Source organism: Cricetulus griseus, chromosome X, assembly GCF_003668045.3.
Source record: "Cricetulus griseus strain 17A/GY chromosome X, alternate assembly CriGri-PICRH-1.0, whole genome shotgun sequence".
Lineage (NCBI taxonomy): Eukaryota > Metazoa > Chordata > Mammalia > Rodentia > Cricetidae > Cricetulus > Cricetulus griseus.
Window position 1 is genome coordinate 127204940 of NC_048604.1, and position 26685 is coordinate 127231624.

The following is a 26685-nucleotide window of genomic DNA, read 5'->3' on the forward strand; positions in this document are numbered from 1 at the left end:
ATAAGCATGCAGCCATATTATATGTTCAGGACACAGGCAAAATCAGGAAATAATATCTCTTAGATAGTAGGGCTTGGGGTTGAACAACAGTTATCCAAGCACTGAAGCAAGTGAATGGGGAGTTCAAGGTCAGACTGGTTATATAAGTGAGACATGTCACAAACATGAAACATCAATCAAAAAATAAAAAAAGCACTTTTCAAGGGGCAGTTAAGTGAATGTGCACTATTTTTTTAGAGGTTCAAACTTAGCTTTCTAAAGCCAAAAAAGAAAAATGATGATTTTTTTTATAGTTAACACTTGTAATTATTAGTGTATTTTCATTTCATGATGATGGAATTTTTCTCTCCAGACATTTTTACCTTCCTTTTATTTTAAAACAAAAAATGAACATGAGTGTGTATGTTGCATATGTGCATGGAGACCAGGGATCAATCTCATGTGTCATGCCCCAGGAGCCATTCACTTTGTTTTTTAATTCAGTGTCTCTCCCTGGGACTTAGGACTTGCTGACCAGGGAGCATCAGAAAGGCAGCTCTCTCATCCTCTCCAGAGAATTGATGACAAGTGCCTGTCCTCTTTCCCAGCTTTGAGCTTTGACCTGACTGCTGGAGATGGAACTTGGGTCCTCATGCTGGCAGCGGAAGCTCTTTATCAACTGAGCTATTTCCTCAAACCACTCAACATCTTAACACACACACACACACACACACACACACACACACACACACACACACACACACACACACAGGCACGCACGCACGCACACACATATACATATTTTTTACACACTGACATTTCATTCTATGTATGTGTGTCAATCTATGTGTAGGTTCTTGATTTTGCCTTTAAGTCTGAATTTTGCTATGATGCCCTTGCTGACCCCAACTCCCTGATTCAAGGTGTTTTCTGTCTCAGTGCTGAATGGATTAGACTTACAGGTTTATGTGCTGGTGTGTCCCTCTGGAATGTAGTTTTGAATGTGATGTTCAAGGGAACAACAGTGATATGAGCTCTTGAAAGGATGAACTTTGGTTCACAAGGCAAGCAAAGCAATGTGTGTGAATTTAGGGTCTGTTACTGTGTTAATCTGGAAATTATCTGAATGAAAACAAGTAGAATCTGTGAGACAACATGACCAGGCATGACTCACAATGAGGAAATATAGGAAATATAAATCCTTTTAAATTTGAGCACCCAAGCCTTGCCTTGGAGACCAAGACAATTGGTACTTCATGCTGTCTGATGTAATATAGGAGCCCCTTGAGCAGAGGCCATTTTCTCATCTAGCACTGAGGAAAATTAGGAGCATGTGGCTGATTTAGGGATTTCTTGCACTGGGTGTAGTTTTGTTTCGCTCAGAAACTGTGACATAGTACTACTCACAACACCTAAAATAGCGATTATGTCTGGGCTTGAAGGGACATTCGGCATTATGTCAACTCTCATAACTAAAGATACCCAGTATCACAGAAGGCACAAGAAAGTCACAAGCACTCACTTTGTCTACAACATCCTCCCACTTTTCTTTCTTTTATGTTCTGGGGCAGGTACTAGAGTTCAGGGCTTCAAACATCCTAAGCAAGTGCTCTACTGCATAACTACATCCCAGGCCCATCCTGGTTTCTATCTACACTGGTTTAACTTGTTGAAAACCTCAGTCCAAGAGAAACTACCTCAGATGCAAAGCTTCTGCAAAGCTTGCCCACAAAATGTGCTGTAATTTGAATATAGACTGATGATCAGCCAATCAGGGCAGGAAGTGAATATGAACTAGTCAATCAGTGTTATGAAACCTCATGTGGCTCAGAGGTAAGGAAGAATGTGATGTGATATCCGGTCCTACTGGAAGGAAGTTTTTCTAAAGCTACCCTGGTCATTGGGGGAATTCCACCTGAGGGAGCAGTTTTTCCTAGAGATCCACTATTCTGGGATCCACTAGGATGCCTGTTCATTTGCATCCTGAATTTATCTGGGAGGGGATTGTTTGGGGGCATTGAACTCAGGATTTGTCATCTGCTCTGGCCTCTGGGATGCTGGGATTAAGGACTGAAATGGACCATCACACTAGGCTTCAGGTCTTCTTTTGCATCCTGTCTCGTCTTCATCTACCACCCCCTGATGAGCAGTAACCACCTTTATGAAGTGCTTTATATAATGCAGACCACTGACCCAAGTTCTTCTTATAATATGAGATGGAAAATCTTCCCTAGGATCTCTAGCATAATTTAAAATACCCTCAAGTTTGAAAAACCAAACTGGGGACTGTTTAGTTCATTCAGTGAGTAAAAGTGCTCACCATCACACATGGCAGCCTGAATTTAATCTCCAGAGCCCAGAGAATGGATGGAGAAAACCTCTCAAAGGTTGTCCTGTGATTTCCAACTGGAAAGCATAGCTTTCCCATCAAAATAAATAAAGAAAAAGCAATTATTAAGATTTCAAAAATTTCTGCATATGCTTTTTTCTCAAAGACCCAAGAACTAGAAGCATATTTAGTACTTAATGATATTTATAGCAACAGTATTACAGAGCATCTTGATCAGTGGTTCTCAACATGTGTGTTGTGACCCCTTGGGGATTCATCAACCCTTTCACAAGAGTCAGCTAAGTCTATTGGAAAACACAGATATTTATATTGAGGTTCATAACTGGCAAAATTACAGTTATGAAACATCAGTGGAAATAATTTTATGATTGGGGGGTCACCACAACTTGAGGAACTATATTGAAGGGTCACAGCATTAAGAATGTTGAGAATAGTTGCTCTAAATAGAGATTGTCATGTCCCTGACGGGAGCTCCTAAATTACTTTCTATAGGAAGTTACTAATTTCCACATCACCAGGGTCTTCCATGCTTCGTCAATTTTCTCGGCTTTCCAGCCACAGCTTTGAGCTAAGTTTCTCTTCTGAGAATAATACATAAATCTCTCATGACAGGGAGAAGAAGACCCATGACCCTTGGACCAAGCACAAAGACCTTTCTCTGTGTCTTCTTAAATTTTCACAGTATCTTGAGTTATCACACCCATTGTGAAGACATGATTGTAGTTCAGAGAATTAAGAAAGTTACTTCAAGTAACACAGGCAGCAGGCAACTCCTCTAAGTCTTAACCCCAAGGTGAATTGAATCCACAGTTGGGTGCTAGTTATACTTCTGTATTGCTTCACCCACTTGTTGGTCACCTGAATCCATGAATGCAGTTTAAAACTGCAAGATGAAATGTCATTCTCCTGATCTCAGCCATAAATGCTGTAGCATAAAACAACAGAAATTTGGCCTTTGGCTGAGTCACTCCAGTGTGCTTTTATGGTCCCAGTGTTTTCTTCTCATTTATCTGTGAAGAATCTGTTTCTGCCTCCCTCTGATGAGGATATTTGAGGTTGAATTTAGGGCTTAGGTGGTCAATCCATATGATCTTTTTAATTACAACCCATTTTTTAATTAAAGCCCATTTTTTGCAGATTTTTATTTGAATTAGAAACAAGATTGTTTTACATGACAATCCTAATTCCCTTCTCCCTCCTGTCTTCCCCTACCACCACCCCCAACTAAAACCCTACCAATAACATGTCCTTTCTGCCGCAAAGCCCATTTTAAGGAAGTTATCATTTACAAGTTCCAGTGATGATGGCATAATATTTTTAAAGCCCATTAAAATATGAAGAGTAAGTCAGAAGACTTGTTATGAAGCTATAGATTTCCTGGAATGTTAGTGTTTCTCCTGCTGTGAAAAGACACCATGATCACAGCAACTCTTATAAAAATAAAAAAAAAAACATTAAATTGGGCTGTCTTACAATTTCAGAAGTTTAGTCCATTATTGTCATGGCAGAAAGCATGCAGGTAGACATGATGCTGGAGAAGGAACTGAGAGTTCTACACCCAGATCAGCAGACAGAAGGAGACTATGTGCCACACTGGGCATAGCTTGAGCTTCTGAGACTTCAAAGCCTGCCCCCAGTGACACACTTCCTCCAACAAGACCACACCAATTCCAACAAGACCAAACCTTCTAATAATGGTACTCCCTATGAACCCACGGGGCCATTTTCTTTCAAACCACCACAACTGAGTTTGGAAAACTAGGGACTTTGATGACACTGGTGGGGTGTCAGTGCAACCAGGTTGAGGGAAATGGGATGTAACATTATACAGACTTGAGTTCACTTCCCAGACCCTATAAATAAGCCAGACCTCTAGCTTCTCAGAATTTTCATTTCCTCTTCCATAAAATAAGATAATCAATGCATATTTCTTGTAGATCTGTCATAACTTAACTTGTAAAATGCTTAGCACAAGGCCATGGCACAAAACAAATGGTCAACACATGTTAGTTTTTGTTGCTTTGTTAAACAATGAACATGGCAAAAATAATACTGTGTCATTTTCTATACATCCATTGCTTTGATTTTTAAGAAAACTCTTTTACCCTCAGGGAGTTCTCCAGATAGAGCTCTGGGCTTTGTGGAATCTAGACTAGCTCTGTGCTACTGAGTTTCACCCGTTTCCTTTCCAATAATATTTAACATATTCTTCCCAGAAACGTGGTATAATTTGTTGGCCTTTGTACTACATGCGATAGATGAACAAGGAAGAGGTCATAATTTCTCTAAAATCAGTATACAAATTCTAGAAGGAAGACTGAAAACCCTATCCTAGCTTATCTTTCACTACCAAGCTAATCTCCACTATGGGAAATTACTCAAAACCCCTGTGTCCAAAAAAAAAAAAATGCATGTAAGTGATGGAGAGTTGGCTCAGCAGTTAAGAGCACTTGCTTCTCTTGTAGAGGATCCAGCTTCAGATCTCAGCATTCACATCAGGCAGCTTACAAACCACCTGTAACACCAACTCTAGGAGATCCAATGACTCTGTGAGCAACCATAGACATGTATCCATGGTACACACACACACACACACACACACACACACACACACACACACACACACACACACTGAAAACAAACCTTTTTAAAAGACAAAGAATGTATGCAAATGACCAAAACATTTCAAAGGTAGAAAATTTCATGGCCATTTTAGGGGAGTATGTTTCTGGCCTCATGGATACAAACCATGGTGTGGAAAACAAGAATACTTGGTGTGGTGTCTACATGAACACAGATTTTCCACAAAATAATGGGTGACCTCCTTTGCTGCTACTTACTTTTGGTTTCCTGAGACCAAATAAGGACAGAGAAATAATGAAGAAAATATTTATTTTGGTATCAGAGGTGTCAGTCCACCAACAGAACAGTTGACAGCTAATAATCCACTAAGAAGACAAAAATAATACAGGAAGGGGACATGGTAAGACATACATGAATATACCTCCACAATGGTCATTTCCTCCTTTAAGGCCTTTCTTCCTTCTGTCACCTCTGGATATTGCCTATTATGCATCCATTAAGTATTAATCTTTTGATATAGAGATGCCATGGCCATGCAACTCTTATAAAAGAAAACATTTAATTTGGGCTGGCTTACAGTTCAGAGGTTTAATCCATTGTCATCGTGCCAGGAAGCATGGCAGAATGTAGGTAGACATGGTGTTGGAGAAGTAGCTGAGAGTTCTACACCTGAATATTCAGGCAGCAGGAAGAATTAGTGACACTGGGCCTGGTTTCAGCTTCTGAAACCTCAAATCCCACCCCCAGTGACAGACTTCCTCCAATAAGTCCACACCTGTACCAGCAAGGCCATACCTCTTAATAATGCCACTACCTATGAGTCTATGGGGACTATTTTCATTCAAATCACCACAGACCCCCATGTGACAGCAGTATCTTCACTAGGATCCAGGACTCTGTGGACATTCTGGCCTTGGAATGGATACCAAAGGCCAACAATGGATGGCTTTCTTGTTCTAGAATATTTCTATTTGTTTTTAAATGAAATAAACTTTATATTAAAATGTTGTATAAACCTGGAATTTGCACATTACATAACTGAACATGTGTGAAGAGTAAAGGACCTGTGATGTGAGAGATGCTACTGATTTGCTGATGATAAACTATAGCTTTAAACCATAAAAAACCCTGCTGCTTTCATGACTTGACAATTTAGACTTCCTTGCACTGATGTGGGGCATGAAAACCTATGTTGCTTAAATGTTGATTTAATTTTACGTGTGTGTGTGTGTGTGTGTGTGTGTGTGTGTGTGTGTGTGTGTGTGCAAAACTGGCTGTGAGTGTCCAGAGAGTCCAGGAAAGGATGTGGATTGCCCTGAAACATTTATGGCCTACCTAATATGAGTACTGAGAACTGAACTTGGATCCACTGCAAGAACAGCAACCTTTCTTAATCATTGCACTATCTTTTCAGCTCCTCTTTTCCTTTTCAAAATGTTTTCAGTTCTTATTAGCATGCATTAATTATACATAATAAAGGATTCCATTGTATTTCCACACATGTATGTAATGTATTTTATCATATTTACTCCCATTACCTTCTCTTATTCCCATCCCACTCTCCCTGATTCCCTTTCTCTTCCTAAATAGTCCCTTGCTACTTTCATGACTGTTTCCAGATGAACCAATGAGCTTAGTTAAGGTTACTTACAGGAGCATGGACAGCTTGCTAGTGGTTACACCACTGAGGAAAATGACTCTCCTTCCCCATTGAAAATTAGCTTCCTATTAGGGAATGGTGGAGCCTCATGATCTCTTTTACACTCTGTGATCAAATGTTGATGGGACCAGTCCTCTGAAGCTCTTGTGAAGGTAATCACAGCTTCTGAGGAGTCAAGAGTGCATTACCCGCATCCTGCTTAAAAAATCAAATTCCACAGCACTCCACCCCTACCTCTATCTCTTATATTCCTTCACTCTCTTCTGTGCTGCTCCTTGAGTCTTGGAGAGGGTTCTATATATGACTGTAGTAACTATTATGATTATGGAGAGCTATTATCTCTACATCAATTTTACACTTTCAATATGAGAAAATCATTTCAATCATATTTCAATAAAACCAGTTTTGTCATGGCTGGGGAGGTCATTGATGCTAGTGATGAAGCTACTACTCTTGTTTGGCTGAGTATGCAACAGTCTCTTTTTCTGAACACTTTGAGCAGTCTTGAAAAAACTGGAGCCTACTGCAAAAAAGAAGCTTCTCTGGCAAAAGCTAACAAAAGTAAAAATCTATAGTCATAAACATAGTGATATGGTATGCTGGTTGTCACACATGTCCATTTAGCCTGAAAATGTGAAAGCAAGGAGTCTAAGGGATTTCCTAGGCCTAAACAACAACTGTAAACCCCTGTAAAATCAAAACAAAACAGGCATATCAATACTTCCAACATGCAATGGCACAAGATAAACATTACTGTTCCAAAATGGAAGGAAGGGAGCATAGTGAGGACATACTAGATCAAAGCAATACCAAAAATTGAGCTGGGCAAACTCCAAACTCTGCATCGTCATGTCTGATGTCAAAACACTCTTTAGATCTCCATCTCCTTCGAACTTTGTTGACTGCAACAGACTTCTTTCTCTTGGGCTGGTTCCACTCCCTGTTATCAGCTCTCCTCAGCAGGTATCCTACTGCTCTGGCATCTTCAACATCTTGGAGTCTCCAAGGCAATACAGGCTTCACCTTCACAGCTTCACAAAATGGCCTCTTTGGGCCTCAATGAAGGGACCCATGATACACGCCTGGCCTCAGTGGGTTTCCTTAGTCTCAGAGGGAGATTCCATAACCCTTTCTTCTCTCCTTCTAAAGCCAGAACCACAGGGCTGAAGCTGATAAGTTCTGCTGCTTGCTGGGGCTGGAACATGGCCCACTCATTCTAATGCATCTTCACCAGCTTTCTGTTTTCCATGGTCTCATTCAATGTCTAAGGTGCCTGTCTTATAACTTGCTCTGTAGACCAGTCTGTCTTTGAACTCAGATATCTTTCAATTACATCTTCACCAGCTTTCTATTTTCCATGGTTTCCTTTACTCCCTAGGCTTGACTATTCTGGAACTTGTTTGGTAGAACAGGCTGGCCTCAAACTCAGAGATCTGTCAGCCTCTGCTTTCTGAGTGCTGGGATTGAAGGAATGCACCACCACATCTGGCTCTAAGCTTTTCTTTAATTCCTTTTCACAAGTTGGAAATTTATCTGCGGTATCTTGCCTTGAGACCACCATTCCCTTTATTCCACATCTTAATCTTTTTATCTCCCTGAGCACAGGAATTAGCTCCATTCCACTTTCTAGTGCTCTTTTTCTCCTCAAATTATACATTTTGTATTTTCCTTTCCCAGCTTGTTCCTTTTAATTATAAATCTTCATTAGAGTTAATACTAACAACCACACAACCGAGTCTATACTAAGCCACATGCTGACATTCTTCTCCTCTGAAACCTCTTGAGCCAGAGGTTCATCATATCACACTCAGCACTACTTTCTACTACTAGCATGCCCCATTAAACAGCACTTAAAGTATCCAACTACTTTTCTAATTCAAAGTCCTAAAGTCCAAATCCCATCAAATAAAAGCATGGTCAGGCCTATTCCAACAATATTGCATTCCCTAGTACCAACTTCTGTCTTAGTAAGGGTTTCTATTTCTGTGAAGAATTACCATGACCAACTCTCATAATGAAAAACATGTAATTGGGTTGGCTTATAGTTTCAGAGGTTTAGTCCATTATCCTTATGGTGGGACATGACAATATACTGGAAGACATGGTGCTAGAGAAGGAACTGAGAGTTCTACATATTGATCTCATAGGCAACAGGAAGTAAACTGTCTTACAGGCATAGCTTGAGCATAGAAACCTCAAAGTCTGTTCCCACAGTGACATACTTCCTCCAACAAGGCCATACCTACTCCAAGAAAGCCACATCTCCTAATAGTGCCACTGTCTATGGAGGCCATTTTCTTTCAAACCACCATACCCACCAAGCAGAAGAACTTGGAAGCTTTGGCAATGTAGTTTGGGCTTTGTGGAACCTTCCTTCATGGTTAAGGAAAGGTGTTGAGGCCAGGCATGTGGCAGGGAGTCCCTGAATGGTGGCCCAGAGAGGCCATTGTTTGAGGTTGTGAAGGTGAAGCCTGGATTACTTTGGAGACACTAAGATGTTGGAGATGCAAGAGCTATGGAATACCTACCACAGAGAGCTGGAGAGAGGTTGTAGAATCAGGCCAAAAGAGAGAAGTGTTATAGACAGCAAGCCAGATAAAAAGAGCCATCTAGTAAACACTTTAACTTAGATATGGAACTGTAGAATTTGTAATTTAACATTGTTATGGCATTTGAATCCATTTGGGAAGAGACAACAGACTTGATTCAAATTTTAATTAAATATATTTATTAACTACTGTGAGCAGGCTGATATCCTTAAAGCCAAATTGAAGGCATGTCATGTGGAAGAGGCTAGAGGAAGGGTTTTTAAAGGTAGCCGTCACAATTATCTCATTTGTGTGGAATGTGTGGCTGGGGAAGAAACTACTTTTAAGTCTTCTCAACTGTGGGGAGCTATCTCTCTCCCCAGCAAAAAGCAAAAAAAGAGCTGTCTCACTCTCTGGTACACAGTGGTAAATGGGCTTTAAAAAGCCAGAGCAAGAAGTTAATTATCTCACAGCAGTTTTACACAGATTCAGAGTTGCTAGGAGCTTATCTTTTAGGAATTTAGAATGAGTGTCTCAATGGGAGAGCAAAATAGAGGTTTCCTTAGCCATAATGGTTTTTTGTCTTGCTTTGGTCCATGATGTCTTCCTTCTATGTTGATAGTATCTGCTTATTAATGTCTATTTTATAAATGTTTATACATAAAAGATTGTCCTGAGTCTCAGAAGAGACTTTGGAATTTTAAACTGTGTTGAGACTGAAAGACAAGGGATACTTTTGAAGTTGGACTAAATAATGCATTTTGCATTATGATATGGCTACAAGCCTATAGGGGCCAAGTAAGGTGGCGGTTTGAAGATAATGGCCCCGTATGTTTGAATGCTTAGTCTCCAGTTGGTGAGATTTTGGAAAGGAGGTGGGGCCTTGCTTGAAGAGGTGTGGCCTGTACTGGATGATTTTGTGTATCAGCTTGGCACAAGGTAAAATCACAAGAGAGGAAGGAGTCTCATTTGAGGAAATGCATCCATGAGATACAACTGTAAGGCATTTTCTTTTTTTAATTTTTTTATTTTAATTAGAAAGAAGATTATTTTACATGTCAATCCCATGTCCCTCTCCCTCCCCTTCTGCCCTGCCCCCCCAACTAACACCCTACCTATCCCATACCCTTTCTGCTCCCCAGGGAGGGTGAGGCCTTCCATAGGGTTCTTCAGAGTCTGTCATATTCTTTGGGATAGGGCCTAGGCCCATCCCCTTGTGTCTAGGCTCAGAGAGTATCCTTCCATGTGGGATGGGCTCCCAATGTCCATTCCTATGCTAGGGATACGTACTGATCCACTAAAAGGGGCCCCATAGATTTCCAAGGTCTCCTCACTGACACTCACATTCAGGGGGTCTGGATCAGTCCCATACTGGTTTCCCAGGTATCAGTCTGGGGACCAAGTGCTCTCCCTTGTTCAGGTCAGCTGTTTCTGTGGGATTCACCGCTGGCATGGACCCCTTTGCTCATTAGTCCTCCTTCTCTGCAACTGGATTTCAGTTCAGTTCAGGTTTAGCTGTGGGTGTCTGCTTTTACTTCCACCAGCTGCTGGATGGAGGCTATAGGTTGGCATATGAATTAGTCATCAATCTCATTATCAGGGGAAAGCATTTAAGGTAGCTTCTCCTTTGTTGCTTAGATTGCTAGCTGGTGTCATCTTTATTGCTCTCCAGACATTACCCTAGTGCCTGATTTCTCTTTAAACCTATAATGTCTCCCTCTATTATTGTATCTCTTATCTTGCTCTCTTCTGTTCTTCCATCAACTCAACCTCCCTGCTCCATCATGTCTTCCTCACCTCTCACCTTCTCCCCTTCTCATTCTCCTAGTTCCCTCTCCCCTCCCCCCATGCTCCCAATTTGCTCAAGAGATCTTGTCCCTTTCCCTATTTCTAGGGGACCATGTATGTCTCCTTAAGATCCTCCTTGTTTCCTAGCTTCTCTGGCAGTGTGGATTGTAGCTGGTAATCCTTTACTCTATGTCTAAAATCCACATATGAGTGAGTACATACTGTGTTTGTCTTTTTGTGACTGGGATACCTTGCTCAGAATGGTTTCTTTTAGTTCCATCCATTTGCCTGCAAATTTCAAGATTCCATTGTTTTGTTTGTTTGTTTTTCCCTGCTAAGTAGTACTCCATTGTATAAATGTACCACACTTTCTCTATCCATTCTTCAGTTGAGAGGCATCTAGGTTGCTTCCAGGTTCTGGCTATTACAAATAATGCTGCAATGAACATCGTTGAACAGATGTCCTTGTTGTATGCATGTGCTTCTTTTGGGTGCATGCCTAAGAGTGGAATTGCTGGATCTTGTGGTAGACTCATTCCCATTTTCCTGAGGAATCACCATATTGATTTCCAAAGTGGCTGTACAAGTTGGGACTCTCACCAGCAGTAGAGGAGTGTTCCCCTTTCTCCACAACCTCTCCAGCATAAACTGTCATTGGTGTTTTTGATTTTAGCCATTCTGACAATTGCAAGATGGTATCTCAGAGTTGTTTTGATTTGCATTTCCCTGATGGCTAAGGATGTTGAACACTTTCTCATGTGTCTTTCAGCCATTTTAGATTCTTCTATTGAGAATTGTCTATTTAGTTCTGTGCCCCACTTTTTAATTGCATTATTTGGTGTTTTGGAGACTAACTTCTTCAGTTCTTTGTAAATTTTGGAGATCAGCCATCTTTTAGATGTGAGGTTGGTGAATATCTTTTCCCAATCCATGGGCTGTCGTTTTGTCTTGTTGACTGTGTCCTTTGCCTTACAGAAGCTTCTCAGTTTCAGGAGGTCCCATTTATTAATTGTGGATCTCAGTGTCTGTGCTACTGGTGTAATGTTCAGGAAGCAGTCTCCTGTACTAATCTGTTCAAGGGTATTTCCTACTTTGTCTTCTAATAAGTTCAGTGTGGCTGGATTTATGTTGAGTTCTTTGATCTATTTGGACTTAAGTTTTGTGCATGGCAAAAGACATGGATCTATCTTCAGTCTTCTACATGACAGCATCCATTTATTCCAGCACCATTTGTTGAAGATGCTTTCATTATTCCATAGTATAGCTTTAGCTTCTTTGTCAAAAATCAGGAGTTCCTAGGTGTGTGGGTTAATATCAAGGTTTTCAACTCAATTCCATAGGTCTACCTCTCTATTTTTGTGCCAATACCAAGCTGTTTTCAGGACTATAGCTCTATAATAGAGCTTGAAATCAGGGATGGTGATGCCTCCGGAAGTTCCTTTATTGTACCGGGTTGTTTTGGCTATCCTGGGTCTTTTGTTTTTCCATATAGAGTTGAGAATTGTTTTTTCAAGGTCTGTGAAGAATTGGGCTGGGATTTTGATGGGGATTGCATTGGATCTGTAGATTGCTTTTGGCAAGATTGCCATTTTTACTATGTTGATCCTACCTATCCAAGAACATGGGAGATCTTTCCATTTTCTTGTATCTTCTTTAATTTCTTTCTTTAAAGATTCAAAATTCTTATGATACAGGTCTTTGGCATTTTTTAATCAATGATTGTTAGGGGGGGTCCCAGCCCATTGTAGGTGGTGCCATCCTTGGGCTGGTGGTCCTGAGTTCTATAAGAAAGCAGGCTGGACTTGGGAGGCAGAGGCAGGCGGATCTCTGTGAGTTCGAGGCCAGCCTGGTCTCCAGAGCGAGTGCCAGGATAGGCTCCAAGGCTACACAGAGAAACCCTGTCTCGAAAAACCAAAAAAAAAAAAAGAAAGAAAGCAGGCTGGGTAAGCCATGGGAATGGAACCAGTAAGCAGCTCCCCTTCATGGCCTCTGCATCAGCTCCTGCCTCCAGGATCCTCCCCTGTTTGAGTTCTGGTTCTTACTTCCTTCAGTGATAAACAGCAATGCTCAAGTGTATGCCTAATAAACCTTTTTCTCCCCAGCTTGTTTTTTGTTCATGGTGTTTTGTTGTAGCAATAGAAACCCTAAGACACCCAGTTTCTCTCTCTCTGTCTCTCTCTCTCTGTCTCTGTCTCTCTGTCTCTCTCTGTCTGTCTGTCTCTCTCTCTCTCTCTCTCTCTCTCTCTCTCTCTCTCTCTGTCTCTCCCTACAGCTTGTGTATCCAGATGCAATGCTCTCATCTACTTCTATGTCTGTTAATGTCCTGCCTTATTTCCCATCATGATAGTAATGGACTAACCCCCTGAAAGTGTACACAAGCCCTTAACTAAATGTTTTCTTCTATAAGTTGCCTTGATCATGGTATCTCTTCGAAGCCTCAGGCTCTGTGGGCCTCAGTGCTTACTGTGTTGCTCAAGCTGGCTTCAATGTTCCAGAATCAAACAATCCTTTGTTCACCCTACCAAGTAGCCATAATTATAGGTATATGTTATCAAAACTGGCTACTTATTTGATGTTTATACCAATACCACATGGTGTCAATTCCTGAACCTTCATAATAATCTGTAAATTAGGTGGTCTTTAGTCCTCCAACTTGTTTTACTCTTTTCAAAAGTTACTTTGGCTTTTCTAGATCCTTTGTACTTCCACACGAATTCTGGGATCTGAGTCTCTGTTTCTACCAAAAACTTTCTTAGGCTTTTGACTGATATTGTACTACATCTATGGATAAATTTGGGCAGAGGGGGCATTTTAACTGTTTGATCTCTGCCAATCTTTAAACACAGTGTAACTTTCCAAATTTCCTAGCTCTTTTTTTATCAGCTATGTTTTGAAATGTTCATTGTGTGTTGGGGCCCCTATATTTGGAAATCTATTCCACCCTGCCATGAGTTCAGGAGAGCCTTGATTTCTATTGTCTTTAAAATGTTAGCTAATAGCTGCAGGATGTCCTGGCCTTGGTGGAGAATGACTCCTATCTAAATAACAATAGACTTGGGCCAGGGCAAGTCTTCACCCACTCTGAAGATTGGGTGAGACATGCTGGTGTGGGGTGCCTGAAGGCCTTAGTACATTCAGCAAAGGAGTGTCTTTAGGATTAAGGGAAGTAATTGCTATCAGCCCTTTATATATGATAATCGATGTCTTCTGCCATTGCCCCCACCTTTAGATGGTTACTTAAGATAATGCATTTAAAAATTCTTCCTTAGATGCAAATGCACACAAACATGCTCATCACAATACATACACATGGGTAGACATTCTAGTATGAATAGATGTATAATAGAGTAAGAATCATTTAAATTTCACCTTTAACAAAAATATTTAATACCTGAATGTCTTCCATCATTTGTTGAAACATCCCATGGTACTCCTGATATTCAGTCTTCCTCATTGCAAGCAATGGGAAATATAATTTGACAATCCCAGACTACAAACTTCTTCCTAATGCTAGTATTTTCAATAAGCTAGACAAAATTCATGATGTGGATTCAAATATGCCATTATCAGAAGAGTTTTTTGAAAGTAAATGATGCAGACACTCTAGGGGTGAGAGTGGAGGTTAAGAAAATTGAGGTTTCTGAATAATGGTCAGATGAGCTAAGTAAAGACCCTTTACTCAAACACCACATTTTCCACAGCAAACAACCTATGGGGATGAGGCACCAACCCCCAGGGCACCAAAAGTGTCACATGAGTAACTCTCAGCATCCTTGTCAGCTCTCTCATCAGACCTCATCTCCTTACTTAGAAAGAGCTTATTATTCTCCTCGCCTCCCTTCCCCTCACCATTTCTTCTGATCTATAGTGTGTCAATCATTATCATCATCATCCTGATAAAAGATTTGATGTTAACATCATGTGCATTCCGGACTTCTGAAGGAACCGGCTTCCCTTTTGGCAGCCATAACAGCCGAACACGTGCTTGCCATAAACCTACCTTGGTCACGTAGAGGTCAGATGCCTGTCTCATGACAAGGAACCCATCAGAAGTTAGTCACTAGAAAGTCAGATGCCTGTCTTGTGACAAGGAGCCAATCGGAAGTTAGCTGGTGGCGCTATGCTTTACGACCCTGGGTGTGCTTTACGGACAAGCGCACGACAATGACGTAGAGAGCATAGCAACCACCCTGGGAGGGCCTATGAGCCATAACAACCAGTTGACCAATCAACACAGGGCAAGCCCTCCAAGCCTGGAGGCACACCAATCGTGAGCCTGTGCGTACCCCTAGACACTCCCCTTACGCTGCCCTATAAGATCTTTTGGGAGACCCAAGGAGCCGTCTTTTTTTAGCCGTCTGCCATGGCGGGTGGGTGAAAGACCCGAGCTAACATGGGGTTAGCTCGTAAAACTACAATAAAGCCTCATGCAGTTTGCATCAAGCTTTCGCCTCCATTCTGTGTTTGGGGTGGCCGCCGTCCTGGACTAAGATTCTGAAAGCCTCAGCTTTCTGAGGGTCTAACATTTTGGGGGCTCGTCCTGGATTTGCGACCACCCCTCACCTGAGTGGAGTCGATCTTGGAGGTAAGTGGGTACCCTGTATTGTCTGTGTCTTTGTGTTTTTGTGCCGGCTGAAATCTGGTTCTGTGCTTTGCAGTCGCTCGTGTCTCGGGAAGAGACAAGAGCTCTGGTCTCGGGAGGAGACAGAGTGTGATCAGTAGACGTGCTTGGGAGATCACCGACTGCCACCCTGGAAGACGTTCCAGGAAGTCTGTGGGAACCTCAGGGACGCTTGGGAGATTCCCGTCTGGGAGCCGGTGAGGGTACGGTAGTTCTCCTGGATTGGGGAAGTTATCCGTCCTCCCGGCCGTCTGTATTTCTGGAATGGTTTTGTCTGTCTAGGTGGAGACAGACATCTGATAGTTTTTGTCTGTGTCTTGGGTGTTGTTTTGTCTTATCTGTGACTTTGATGATGGGACTGACTGTAACCAACCCCCCTCAGTCTGACTTTTGACCATTGGATGGACGTTAAGGACCATAGTTAGTCAGTTAAAGTTACAGCACCCTCTTTCGTTGAGTCATGTGGCGCCACACTAGGTAACTTTATCTTCCAGTCTTTGTTTCTGTATGGTTTCTGTACAAGAATTGTTTAGGGCAGAGGTTCGGATGACAGCTTCTGCAGTCTGTAGGAGCGGGACTTGGTAGGACCAAGTTGCTTGGTCCGTCTGTAAGGGGACCCAAGCGGGTCACCCAATTTGTAGGACAGGGGCTTGCTGGGAGCAAGTCGCCTGGTCCGTCTGTAAGGGGACCCAAGCGGGTCGCCCAATTTGTAGGACAGGGGCTTGCTGGGAGCAAGTCGCCTGGTCCGTCTGTAAGGGGACCCAAGCGGGTCGCCCAATCTGTAAGGACAGGGACTTGGTGGGAGCAAATTGCCTGCTCCATCTGTAAGGGGATCCAAGCGGGTCGCCCAATCTGTAAAAGAGGTACTTGTTGGAATCAAGTCATCTAAAATTCCAAATAGGACCCTAGTCTGTGTTACTGTACTGTCTGTCCATGTTTCACATTTGTGTTATATGTTTCTTAAGCATCTCTTTCTGTCCCTGCTCTCCCTACGCACATGGCATGCATGGGTCAGGGGTCTTTTCTTGATTCTCTGAGCACGTGGCGCCACCTCAACTATGATCGGCAGATGCACCCGGAGGACAGACTGCCACTCTGAGGACACCCAGGACCCAGGAGGTACAGACTCGGGCCAAGGACACTTGGACCCGCCTCAGTTAGCCGCCGAGTTCTGCCGCCGTCTTCCCGGCGCCATTGCCTTATGAGCAGCGTGGGCGGATTGGGTTGGCGTCTGTTCTTTCCTGTCTATTCTGTGTTATCATCATTGGTTTTCAATTCAGGATCCACCACGCCACCCCCTTTCTATCCCCACCTGCGGGTCTGAGGCATGCCCAGTAGGACTGTTTCTGCCCCAGCTGCCGTTATGGCTGTTTCCCTGCTCTGGGGGAACATGGCTACAAGGCCGCCATCTGCTACCCGTCTTTCTGTGCTCCACACACATGGTATGCAGGGGGGCCGCAGGAGTCTTTTTCCCACCCCTGGATTGGCCAAGGGTCTGGGGTTACCAGCAGCACCCCCACCCCAGGTCTCTCTGCCTTGAGCACATGGAGCTAGCTCAGGCAGATGAACCATCTGTCCTGATCCGGATATTCAAAAAAAAAAAAAAGGGGGGGCCTTAAAGTTATTAAAAATTATAAAAGGGACTTTGACAAAATTTTTATGTTGACTAAAAAATGGAAAAAAATGTAAAAAACTTAAATAATAAAGAGGGAAAGAAAAAAAGAAAATTGTCTAAAAATGTCTAAGAAAGTCAGAGAAATAAACTAAAAGGTTATAGAGAATTACAGCAAATGGTAAAAATTATAGAGGGTTAAAGCAAGTTGTAAAAGGTCAGAGAAAAGTTGGAGGTCAGAGAAAAAGATTGTTACAGAAAGTTATAGAGGGTTAAAATAAATTGTAAAAGGTCAGAGGAAAGTTGTCGAAGGTCAGAGAAAAGGTTGTTACAAGTTAAAAAAAAATGTAAACTGTGCTATGGTTTCTCATGTCTACAAATAAATTTTAAAAATGGTAATATAAGTTAAAATTTTAACCATATTAAGCTGATTTTGTTTTTAAAAAGTCCTGTTTATTTCTCAAGTAAATTATGTATACTTGTTTTAAAAATGTTCTATTTCCTGGTATAAACTTAAGCATGTTAAGCAAAGCAAGTTACGGCCATTTTGTAACTGGTCACATGACTTGACTGGTCGCCATTTTGCTAAAGTTAAAAAAAGAATACTTAAACCGCCATCTTGACTAAAGGTGACCACATGGAAATTAGAGGTACCATCTTAGAAACAAGTTTTTCAGTTAAGATTTAAAATGTTAATGCTTCTATATATTACAGAAAGACCTTAAGGGAATTTAAATTTCTTTTTAAAACCAGTTTTCAAATGTTTGTTTTTATTAATGTTTGTACTTAAAGAGCTTCAATTTAGAATTATTTCTAAGCAAAGCCTGACAATGTAAAGTTCTTGTTTTATAAAAGATGCTAATCTGTTACAGTTTGTGTTTTCAGAAGTTAAGTTTAGGATGTTGATAGCACACACCTTTAAGCTCAGGGTGTAGATGGCACACGCCTTTAATCCCACCATTCGGGAGGAAGAGGCAGATGGATCTTTATGAGTTCAAGGCCTGCCTGGTCCGGCAGATAGAATTCTAGAACAGGCTCCAAAGTCACAGAAAAACCCTGCCTCAGAAAGAAGTTAAGCTACTGTTTAAGAAATATAAGATAGCTCTATATAGTTTTAAGTTCAGCTGTATTACAGAAGTAAGACTTTACCTAGCCACCTGTGTGCTTCTTGTATGCTTAAGGCAAGTAATTAAAACAGACCTCTAATGCTTCAGAGATCTTCAGAATATGGCATTTAAATTGTTATCTTTAAAGTTTATAATGTCAGACAGACTGCCAGATCCGGACAGTGACCCAAAGTCTCCAAAGAAGATTACGAGGCACCTCAGTTCCTGCACCTGGACCAGTGAGAGAGATGCTCAGATGTGATACCTGCCGCCTGCCAGAACCTGGCCGAGACTGTGGACAAAGCTGCTGGACACTGGAAAATTGATTGTACCCCTTTGCCTAGACAAAACAAGGTCAGTCTTTTCCATGTCCCTCTTCCACAGAGAGGAAAAAAACTCTCACAGTATAGGCCTGGCGAAGATTACTGGTCTTTAAGACACCTGCCTCCAGCGGTAATGGAGAAACTTGGGTATGGACTTGCTTCTGACTGGCTTCTGTCACTTCTTAGTAGATTTGGATAAAATATACCCTTCTCAGATCTCTGAAATATTACTGGTTGTCAGCTTGACAGCATCAGGCAGTCAGATCCACTATAGACTAGTCAGTATGTTAGCTGATAAAATAGTAACTATCTACTGTTCAGGCACAAGCTCAAAGTTTTTAAGTTTATTTTGGTTGTCATCTAAGTACAAACTTAAAGGGCTTTTCATCAGGCCAAAGGCACCTCTGTCCAATCCATACCTGGCTCTCTGGACAGAAGAAAAATGTACATGCTTATAGCCCAAATCTGTAGTTTTTGCTAAATATGTTCCTGCTGTTTAAACAGATATCCAGATATCTGCTTTTTCTACACTGTGGGCTTCAGTAAATAAGTTTTAACCTCTGTTCCTAGTTTAAACATGTCTTAAACAGGTTTCTGCTTCTGGCAGACATCTGAGTATCAGTTGCTGACTACAGGCTGTTCCTAAGTAGACTGCGAGCCCTGGACTTGCTATGGATGTGAACCAGTCCAGCTGATGTGGACACCCCCTGTCTCTGCAACAGTGTGTGCTAACCAGAAGCCCCTGATAAATTCCCCATTGCCTAAATTCCTTTTTGCTTTTGACTAGCATTTCAACCTTCTGGGGTCCCTAACTTCGTCCCAAAGTCAGCAGGAAGCAGTTTGGAAAGAATTTCGCCGTCCATTTTCCCGGGTTAAAATGCTAAGTCAAAGGGAACTCCCTTACATGGGGATGCCAATATCTATCACTCCCTAATGGGGATGCTAGAGAGACAGCAATTCCATGATTGGAATTTCCAAAAAAGAAAATGGGGGAATGAAGGAACCGGCTTCCCTTTTGGCAGCCATAACAGCCGAACACGTGCTTGCCATAAACCTACCTTGGTCACGTAGAGGTCAGATGCCTGTCTCATGACAAGGAACCCATCAGAAGTTAGTCACTAGAAAGTCAGATGCCTGTCTGTGACAAGGAGCCAATCGGAAGTTAGCTGGTGGCGCTATGCTTTACGACCCTGGGTGTGCTTTACGGACAAGCGCACGACAATGACGTAGAGAGCATAGCAACCACCCTGGGAGGGCCTATGAGCCATAACAACCAGTTGACCAATCAACACAGGGCAAGCCCTCCAAGCCTGGAGGCACACCAATCGTGAGCCTGTGCGTACCCCTAGACACTCCCCTTACGCTGCCCTATAAGATCTTTTGGGAGACCCAAGGAGCCGTCTTTTTTTAGCCGTCTGCCATGGTGGGTGGGTGAAAGACCCGAGCTAACATGGGGTTAGCTCGTAAAACTACAATAAAGCCTCATGCAGTTTGCATCAAGCTTTCGCCTCCATTCTGTGTTTGGGGTGGCCGCCGTCCTGGACTAAGATTCTGAAAGCCTCAGCTTTCTGAGGGTCTAACACTTCCAGGCAAATTAGTTTCCAATGCATTTGTGAGAATTCTTACAGATATAGCTACTGCATGTGTTTACTCAGACCTATATAAAAAATATTAGGAAAGGAGTATCTCAACCAACAGCAATTCATTTTTTTTTCACAGTTCTAAAGGAAGAAAAATCCAAAGTCTAGTTTTATAAGGAGCCTTGTAACCAGGCAGGCAAAAGCCTGGCTGGAGGGAGATTAGGACAGAAGTTACAACCGGGCAGGCAAAGGCCTGGGTGAAGAAAGATTAAAGGAAAGGGAGCACAGGCCCACTATGCAGCCCAGCTGTTGTAGATAAGAGTGAAAATGTGTGAAGTGTGGCAAAGTGTGATTAGCACAATTTAGCGAATTATTTAAGGACCAGCTCAGAACTAGGAATTTTAGAGTGTACCACGGACTCTATGTCCTGGAGCTCTCCTCCACTAACCTGAGACAACCAGTCCATCAAGCTGAATGCCACCCATTCTGAGCCCAACTCCAAGCACCAGGCCCTCAGGAGACTCGATGGCCTGAATCCAGAGGAGCCACTGCAGGAGAGGTACCCCCTGCTGTGAGCCTATTGTCTGTGGTTCTTAGGATTGTTTGCTTATGCTTGTGTGTTGCTTTGACATAAGTGTAAAGTAAAACTTATATACTCAAAACCAACTCACTGAGTTTGTCACTCCTCCCAGGTCAAAACCTGGTAAGGGCTCGAGACAAGTTTTTAATAGCACAGGTTAGAGAAATGTAATTCATATGTGTCTCACGCACAAGATCAGGACACTATACCCATTATCTCCTATAATCTTTATCACTTATTTACAAGCCTCATTTTTAACACAGTTCCATTGGACATTAAGGCCTCAGTTTATGAATATGGGCATGTGTAGCACAATACAGATTACAACAGCGTATGTACAGCATTAATAAAATGTAGACAGAACTATGGTATAGAGAAAAACAACAGAAATTATATGTTGCCTCTTTTCCACATTGACTCTGAATCTTTGGTCACATTTCTACTTTCTATGTACTTCAGAAATGAGCCTAATCCTGATCTTCAGTTACCTATTCCAACCTCACTAGTACATAAGGTTTGACCTCAAACATGGTTTTCATTGGTCCAGTGCCTTTGAGCTCTTTTAAGTGACTATTTCATCACCAATTCATTTCCTTTTTGAAAACCAAGTGCTCTCTCCGTCTCTTCTTCTCTCCCTCTCTCTGTCTGCAGAGAACAGAACTCATGGCCTCTAACATTGTAAACCAGCTGTTTTCCACTAAGCAATAATCACATGTCTTGTTCATTTCCTGTTATTTTTTTCCTATATGAATGATGATTTTCATCTGTAACTCAATTCCAAATCTCATAATACTATTCATTTCTCCTTCAATCTACATATTAAATCCAGACTTTGATTATAAATTTTAGGGTTAATGCCCCCCTTTGTGAACTTGACTGTGGCTATCAGTTAAATCCTTAATTATCAATGACCCTCGGGTTTAACAGTAAACTCAGTCAATGTTAAATTAAATATTCAACCATCAGTTGGACCATTTTCCAGAATTTAAATATAAAACTCTGGTAACTTTTCAATAATCAGGAACCTGTAACTTTGATATAGTATCTTGGGCCCCTGATCAGATTCTACAAAATAATTTTTCATCTTGATTTCATGCTAGTGAACCTGGTCTCACACAAAATTGATGCCTCTTTGCTATAAATTCAAACCTCATTTGGCTTTGTCATCTTCTCTTGTGAATATCATCAAGATAAATCATTTTCTATCATAATTGACCCTCTGGTTTGACTTCAAAATGTGCATTTGTGGTAAACAGAATAATATCCTCCTGAAAGATATACATGTGCCAAAACTTGGAATCTGTGGAAATGTTACTTTACATGGCATTAGGTTTGCAGCTTTAAGATAAGAATTTTGAGAAGGGAGATTTTTTTCTATATTATCTGGATAGTCTCAGTGTAATCAAAGATCCTTATAAAAAGGGGAAGAGTAGCCAAAGAACCAGTTAATAAAATGAACAGCAATGGTCACAGGGAGGGAGAGTCTACACAGCTGGCTCTGAAAAAGTGGACCAAGAGCCAAGGAATATACATAGCCTCTAGAAAGTATGGAAAAGAAGGAAATGTAGCCTCACTAGAGCCTTCATAGTATGTTCATGCCACTGCCTCAGTTTCAACCTAGTGAAATGCTCTTTGGGTTTCTTATGCCCAGAATTATAACAATAATACATTTGATTTGTTTTATGTTATTAAATGCATGATAATATCTAAGATTCATCTTTTATATATTTCAACATTGGGTCACTTCTGGACTATACTCCAACAATAGACTTATTAACTCTTCCCCTATCCATTTTATCAGATCTTATCTAAGACTCCAAAAATTGTTGTAATTTCTCTGAGAAAACCCTTCATCTACGCCTTCCAAACTGGATTTGTGTTCACTTTTCTAACTTAAATCTGTCTATGATTTTTTTTCCTTTTAAACTAAGGAACCTTTTTGTCTATTTCACTGTTAATGAGTTCTATACTACATTTAGATTCCAGAATTTTGAACATAGAAAATTAATAAAGGGTCATGAGTTTACATTTCACATTTGTTAAAAAAAATCACTTTACCACCGTCAGGACAATTTAAATGTGCAACTTTTCTCATATTGCTGAATACTTACTATCACTGACCCATGACTAACAGCCTCCAGGAATAACTGTTAGTCAAATTCGTCATGTTTGAACATAGTCCTGCATCCTTAAGCCAGAAGCCATAGCCTGAATTGTGCCATGTCTTCCTGAAACTCTCTATGGGAAAGAAAGTTAATGAACAAACTATGCTATACCACAACAACTCTCAAATTATCATACCTGGCTATTCCCTGCTCTGTATCATGTATGTTAATTTGAACTAAAATATGTGATATGAAACATCTCACTACACTTAAATGATTATAAGAAGTCAGACTTTCCCTTTGTTCTATGAATTCTTCTGGAGACTCCTCAAGAAGATAATCTGAAAGTATTTGAGCAGGCTCCTCTAGCCTCCCCACAATGTCCCTCTCATGATCATCCACCCTCTTTCAAAAGAAAGTTCCTCTTTGAGGGCTGAGGCTTACATCAGACAGGTTGGGGTTTGCTAAAATGTTGTGATATGGGGGCCAAAAGGAAATAAACTGGCTCACACACAATAGTCTGCTCATGGCTCCTTACTCTTTAAAAAATGTTCTGCCCAAAAGTTCTCTCTAAAAGCTCTCTTTAAGATTTCCCCTTAATAACATTCCATCCAAACACAAAATAACATACCTTCTTCTCAGCACCACATGAAACCTCTAAAATTGACCACATACTCGGCAACATAGGAAACTTACACAGATACAAAAGAATTGGAATAACCCGCTGTATCTTATCAGATAACCATGGTTTAAAGTTAGAATTCAACAATAACACAAATTGCAGACAGCCTACAAACTCATGGAAATTGAACAATGCACAGTCACACCATTCCTGGATGAAGGAAGAAATAAAGAAAGAAATTAAAGACTTCCTAGATGTTGGGGACCAGGAAAATTCCATTAGGAAATTTCCAACAGTTCCAGTAACCAGGAGCTCCAGTCTGCATTGAATTGCAGATGCTATTGAATAGCATGGCCTCAGTGGGGAATGTCCCCTAGTTTGCATTTGAATAGGCCTGCACCTGGGCAGAGGGCTAGGTGTATAAGTAACAAGTGAGGACACAGATAGAGTTAGGGCGACCTGGCAGAGGGGTCAACGGCAAGAGAGAATAATGGCCTCATGGCTAGGAAATCATGGTTAAGAAACATCCAGGAAGATGCTAAGTAAAGGAAAGACTCCAGTTTTGCGGCATGGAACTGAGAGTTTTCTAAAGATGACAAGATGCCTTTGTTTGGTCTTTATCGCCTTTGGGTTGCTAAGAGTTCCCAAGTCCACACTCCCCCACTCAGGCCGAACCTCATGGCTACCATGGCTTGGGGCTGAGACATGCTGGGCCATGACACCTAGAATGCAATGAAAATGAAAGCACACTTACCAAAATTTATGGGACACCTTGAAAGCAGTGCTAAGAGGAAAGTTCATAACACTAGGTTCTCACATGAAAAACTGGAGAATAGTCACACTAGAGATTTAACAGCACACCTGAAAGTGAAGGGACCAGCTCCCCGTTTCGGCAGCCATGACAGTAACACGTGCTCTATGACCTTGTCTTAGTCACTAGAGGTTAGGTGCCTGCCTCGTGACAAGGAACCAATCAGAAGTTAGCTGGTGGCGCTATGCTTTACGACCCTGGGTGTACTTTACGGACAAGCACACAGCAATGACACAGAGCATAGCAACACTCTGGGAGGGCCTATGGGCCATAACAACCAGTTGACCAATCAACACAGGGCAAGCCCTCCAAGGCTGGAGGCACACCAATAGTGAGCCTGTGTGTACCCCTAGACACTCCCCTTACGCTGCCCTACAAGATCTCTTGGGAGGCCCTAGGAGTTGTCTTTGCTAGCCATCCACCATGGCGGGTGGATGAAAGACCGGAGCTAACATGGGGTTAGCTTGTTAAATTACAATAAAGCCTCGTGCAGTTTGCATCAAGCTCTCGAATCCACCTGGTGATTGGGGTGACCACGGTCGTGGCCTGGGACCCCAGATACCTGAGTTTTCCGGGGGGTCTAACAAAAGCTCTAGAATAAAAAGAAGCAAACTTACCCAGGAGGAGTAGATGCCAAGAAATAATCAAATTGAGGGCTGAAATCAACAAAGTAGAAACAAATAAAACAATGCAAAGAATCAATGAAACAAAGAGATGGTTCCATGAGAGAATCAACAAGATAGACAAACCTTTATGCTAACTAACCGCAAGGCAAAGAGAGAATATCCAAATTAACAAAATCAGAAATGAAAAGGGGGACATAACAATGTTTACTGAGGAAATCCAGAAAATAATCAAGTCATGTTTGAAAATCTATACTCTACAAAATTGGAAAATTTAAAGGAAATGGACAGATTCCTGGATGGGTGTCACTTACCAAAATTAAATCAAGAAGAGATAGGCAATTTTAATAGACCTAAATAAAATAGAAGGAATCTTCATTCAAAAGTCTCCCAACCAAAAAGAGCCCAGGTCCAGATGGTTTCAGTGAAGAATTCTAGCAGAAATTCAAAGAACAGCTAACACAAATACTCTTCAAAGTGTTCCACACAATAGAAGGAGAAGGATCATTGCCAAACTCTTCTCATGAGGCTACAATTACCAGGTGCCCAAACCACAAAAAAGACACAATTAAGAAAGAGAACTACAGTCCAATCTCCCTCATGAACATTGATGCAAAAAAATACTCAATAAAAATACTGGCAAATGGAATCCAAGAAAACATCAGAAAGTCATCCACCATGATTAAGTAGGCTTCATCCTAGAGATGCAGGAATGGTTCAACATACAAAAATCTGTCAATACAATCCACCATATAAACAAACTGAAAAAGAAAAATCACATGATGCTGAAAAATCCTTCAAAACATCCAGTACCCCTTATGACAAAGGTCTTGGAGAGATCAGGGATAACAGGAACATACCTAAACATAATAAAGGCAATAATATACAGCAAGCCAACAGCCAACATCAAACTAAATAGAGAGAAACTCAATGTGATTCCTCTAAAATCAGGAACAAGACAAGGCTGTCCATTCTCTCCATATCTCTTCAATGCTGTACTTGAAGTTCTAGCTAGAGCAATAAGAAAATAAACAAAGATCAAAGGGATACACTTTGGAAAGGAAAAAGTCAAATATTCACTATTTTGAGATGATATGATAGTTTACTTAAGAGACCCATAAAATTCTACCAGGGAACTCCTACAGCTGATAAACACCTTCAGTAAAGTGGCAGAATAGAAGATAAGTTCAAAAAAATCAGTAGTCCTTGTATATTTAGAGGATAAAGTGATGGGGAATGTACTTCTGTGTATGTTCATCTTATTGATTGTTGAATAAAGTACTGTTTGGCCAATGAGGCAGCAAGTTAGACGGGACTAGGAGTCAAAGAGAATTCTGGGAAATGTAGTAAAGAAGAGATGATCCAGGCAAGAAGAGACATAGCAGGGAGATTCATATTTAAGGAAGGACAAGCAGGAAGTGGTCCTCTACTCTTCCTCCAGATTCTCGATGTGATCCACCAGCAAGGGAGGACACCAATGGAAGGTATCCGATAAGATAAGTCTTATAAAATATATGGATTTATGATAATTAAGACTGAGCTAGAAAATGAGAAATCCTAGTCATTGGCCAAGCAGCATTTGTACCTAATATAAGTCTCTGTATTATTTTGTCCATCCACATGGCGAGCAGAACACAGGCAGCTGGTGGAGACCGCCCACGTGGCGGTAGGGCTCAGGTGATTTTGGCAGAAAGATTTATAATAAAAATAAAGGGGTTGAGAAAGAAATTAGAGAAACATCCCCCTTCACAATAGTCAGAAACACCATAAAATATCTTGGGGTAACTCTAACCAAACAAACAAAACACCTATAT

At 41.3% G+C, this 26685-nt stretch overlaps 1 protein-coding gene across 3 annotated transcripts in view; it reads right to left on the reverse strand.

Moving 5' to 3' along the window:
- Nucleotides 1-24918, reverse strand: part of LOC100767016 (protein SSXA1) — a 76228-nt gene extending 51310 nt beyond the window's left edge. For all 3 annotated transcript variants that reach the window (XR_004771437.1, XM_035450020.1, XM_027432291.2), the window contains exon 1: nucleotides 24866-24918. The gene's annotated coding sequence lies outside the window, so the exon portion shown is untranslated. The remainder of the gene's footprint in view (nucleotides 1-24865) is intronic.
- Nucleotides 24919-26685: the final 1767 nt, after the last annotated feature.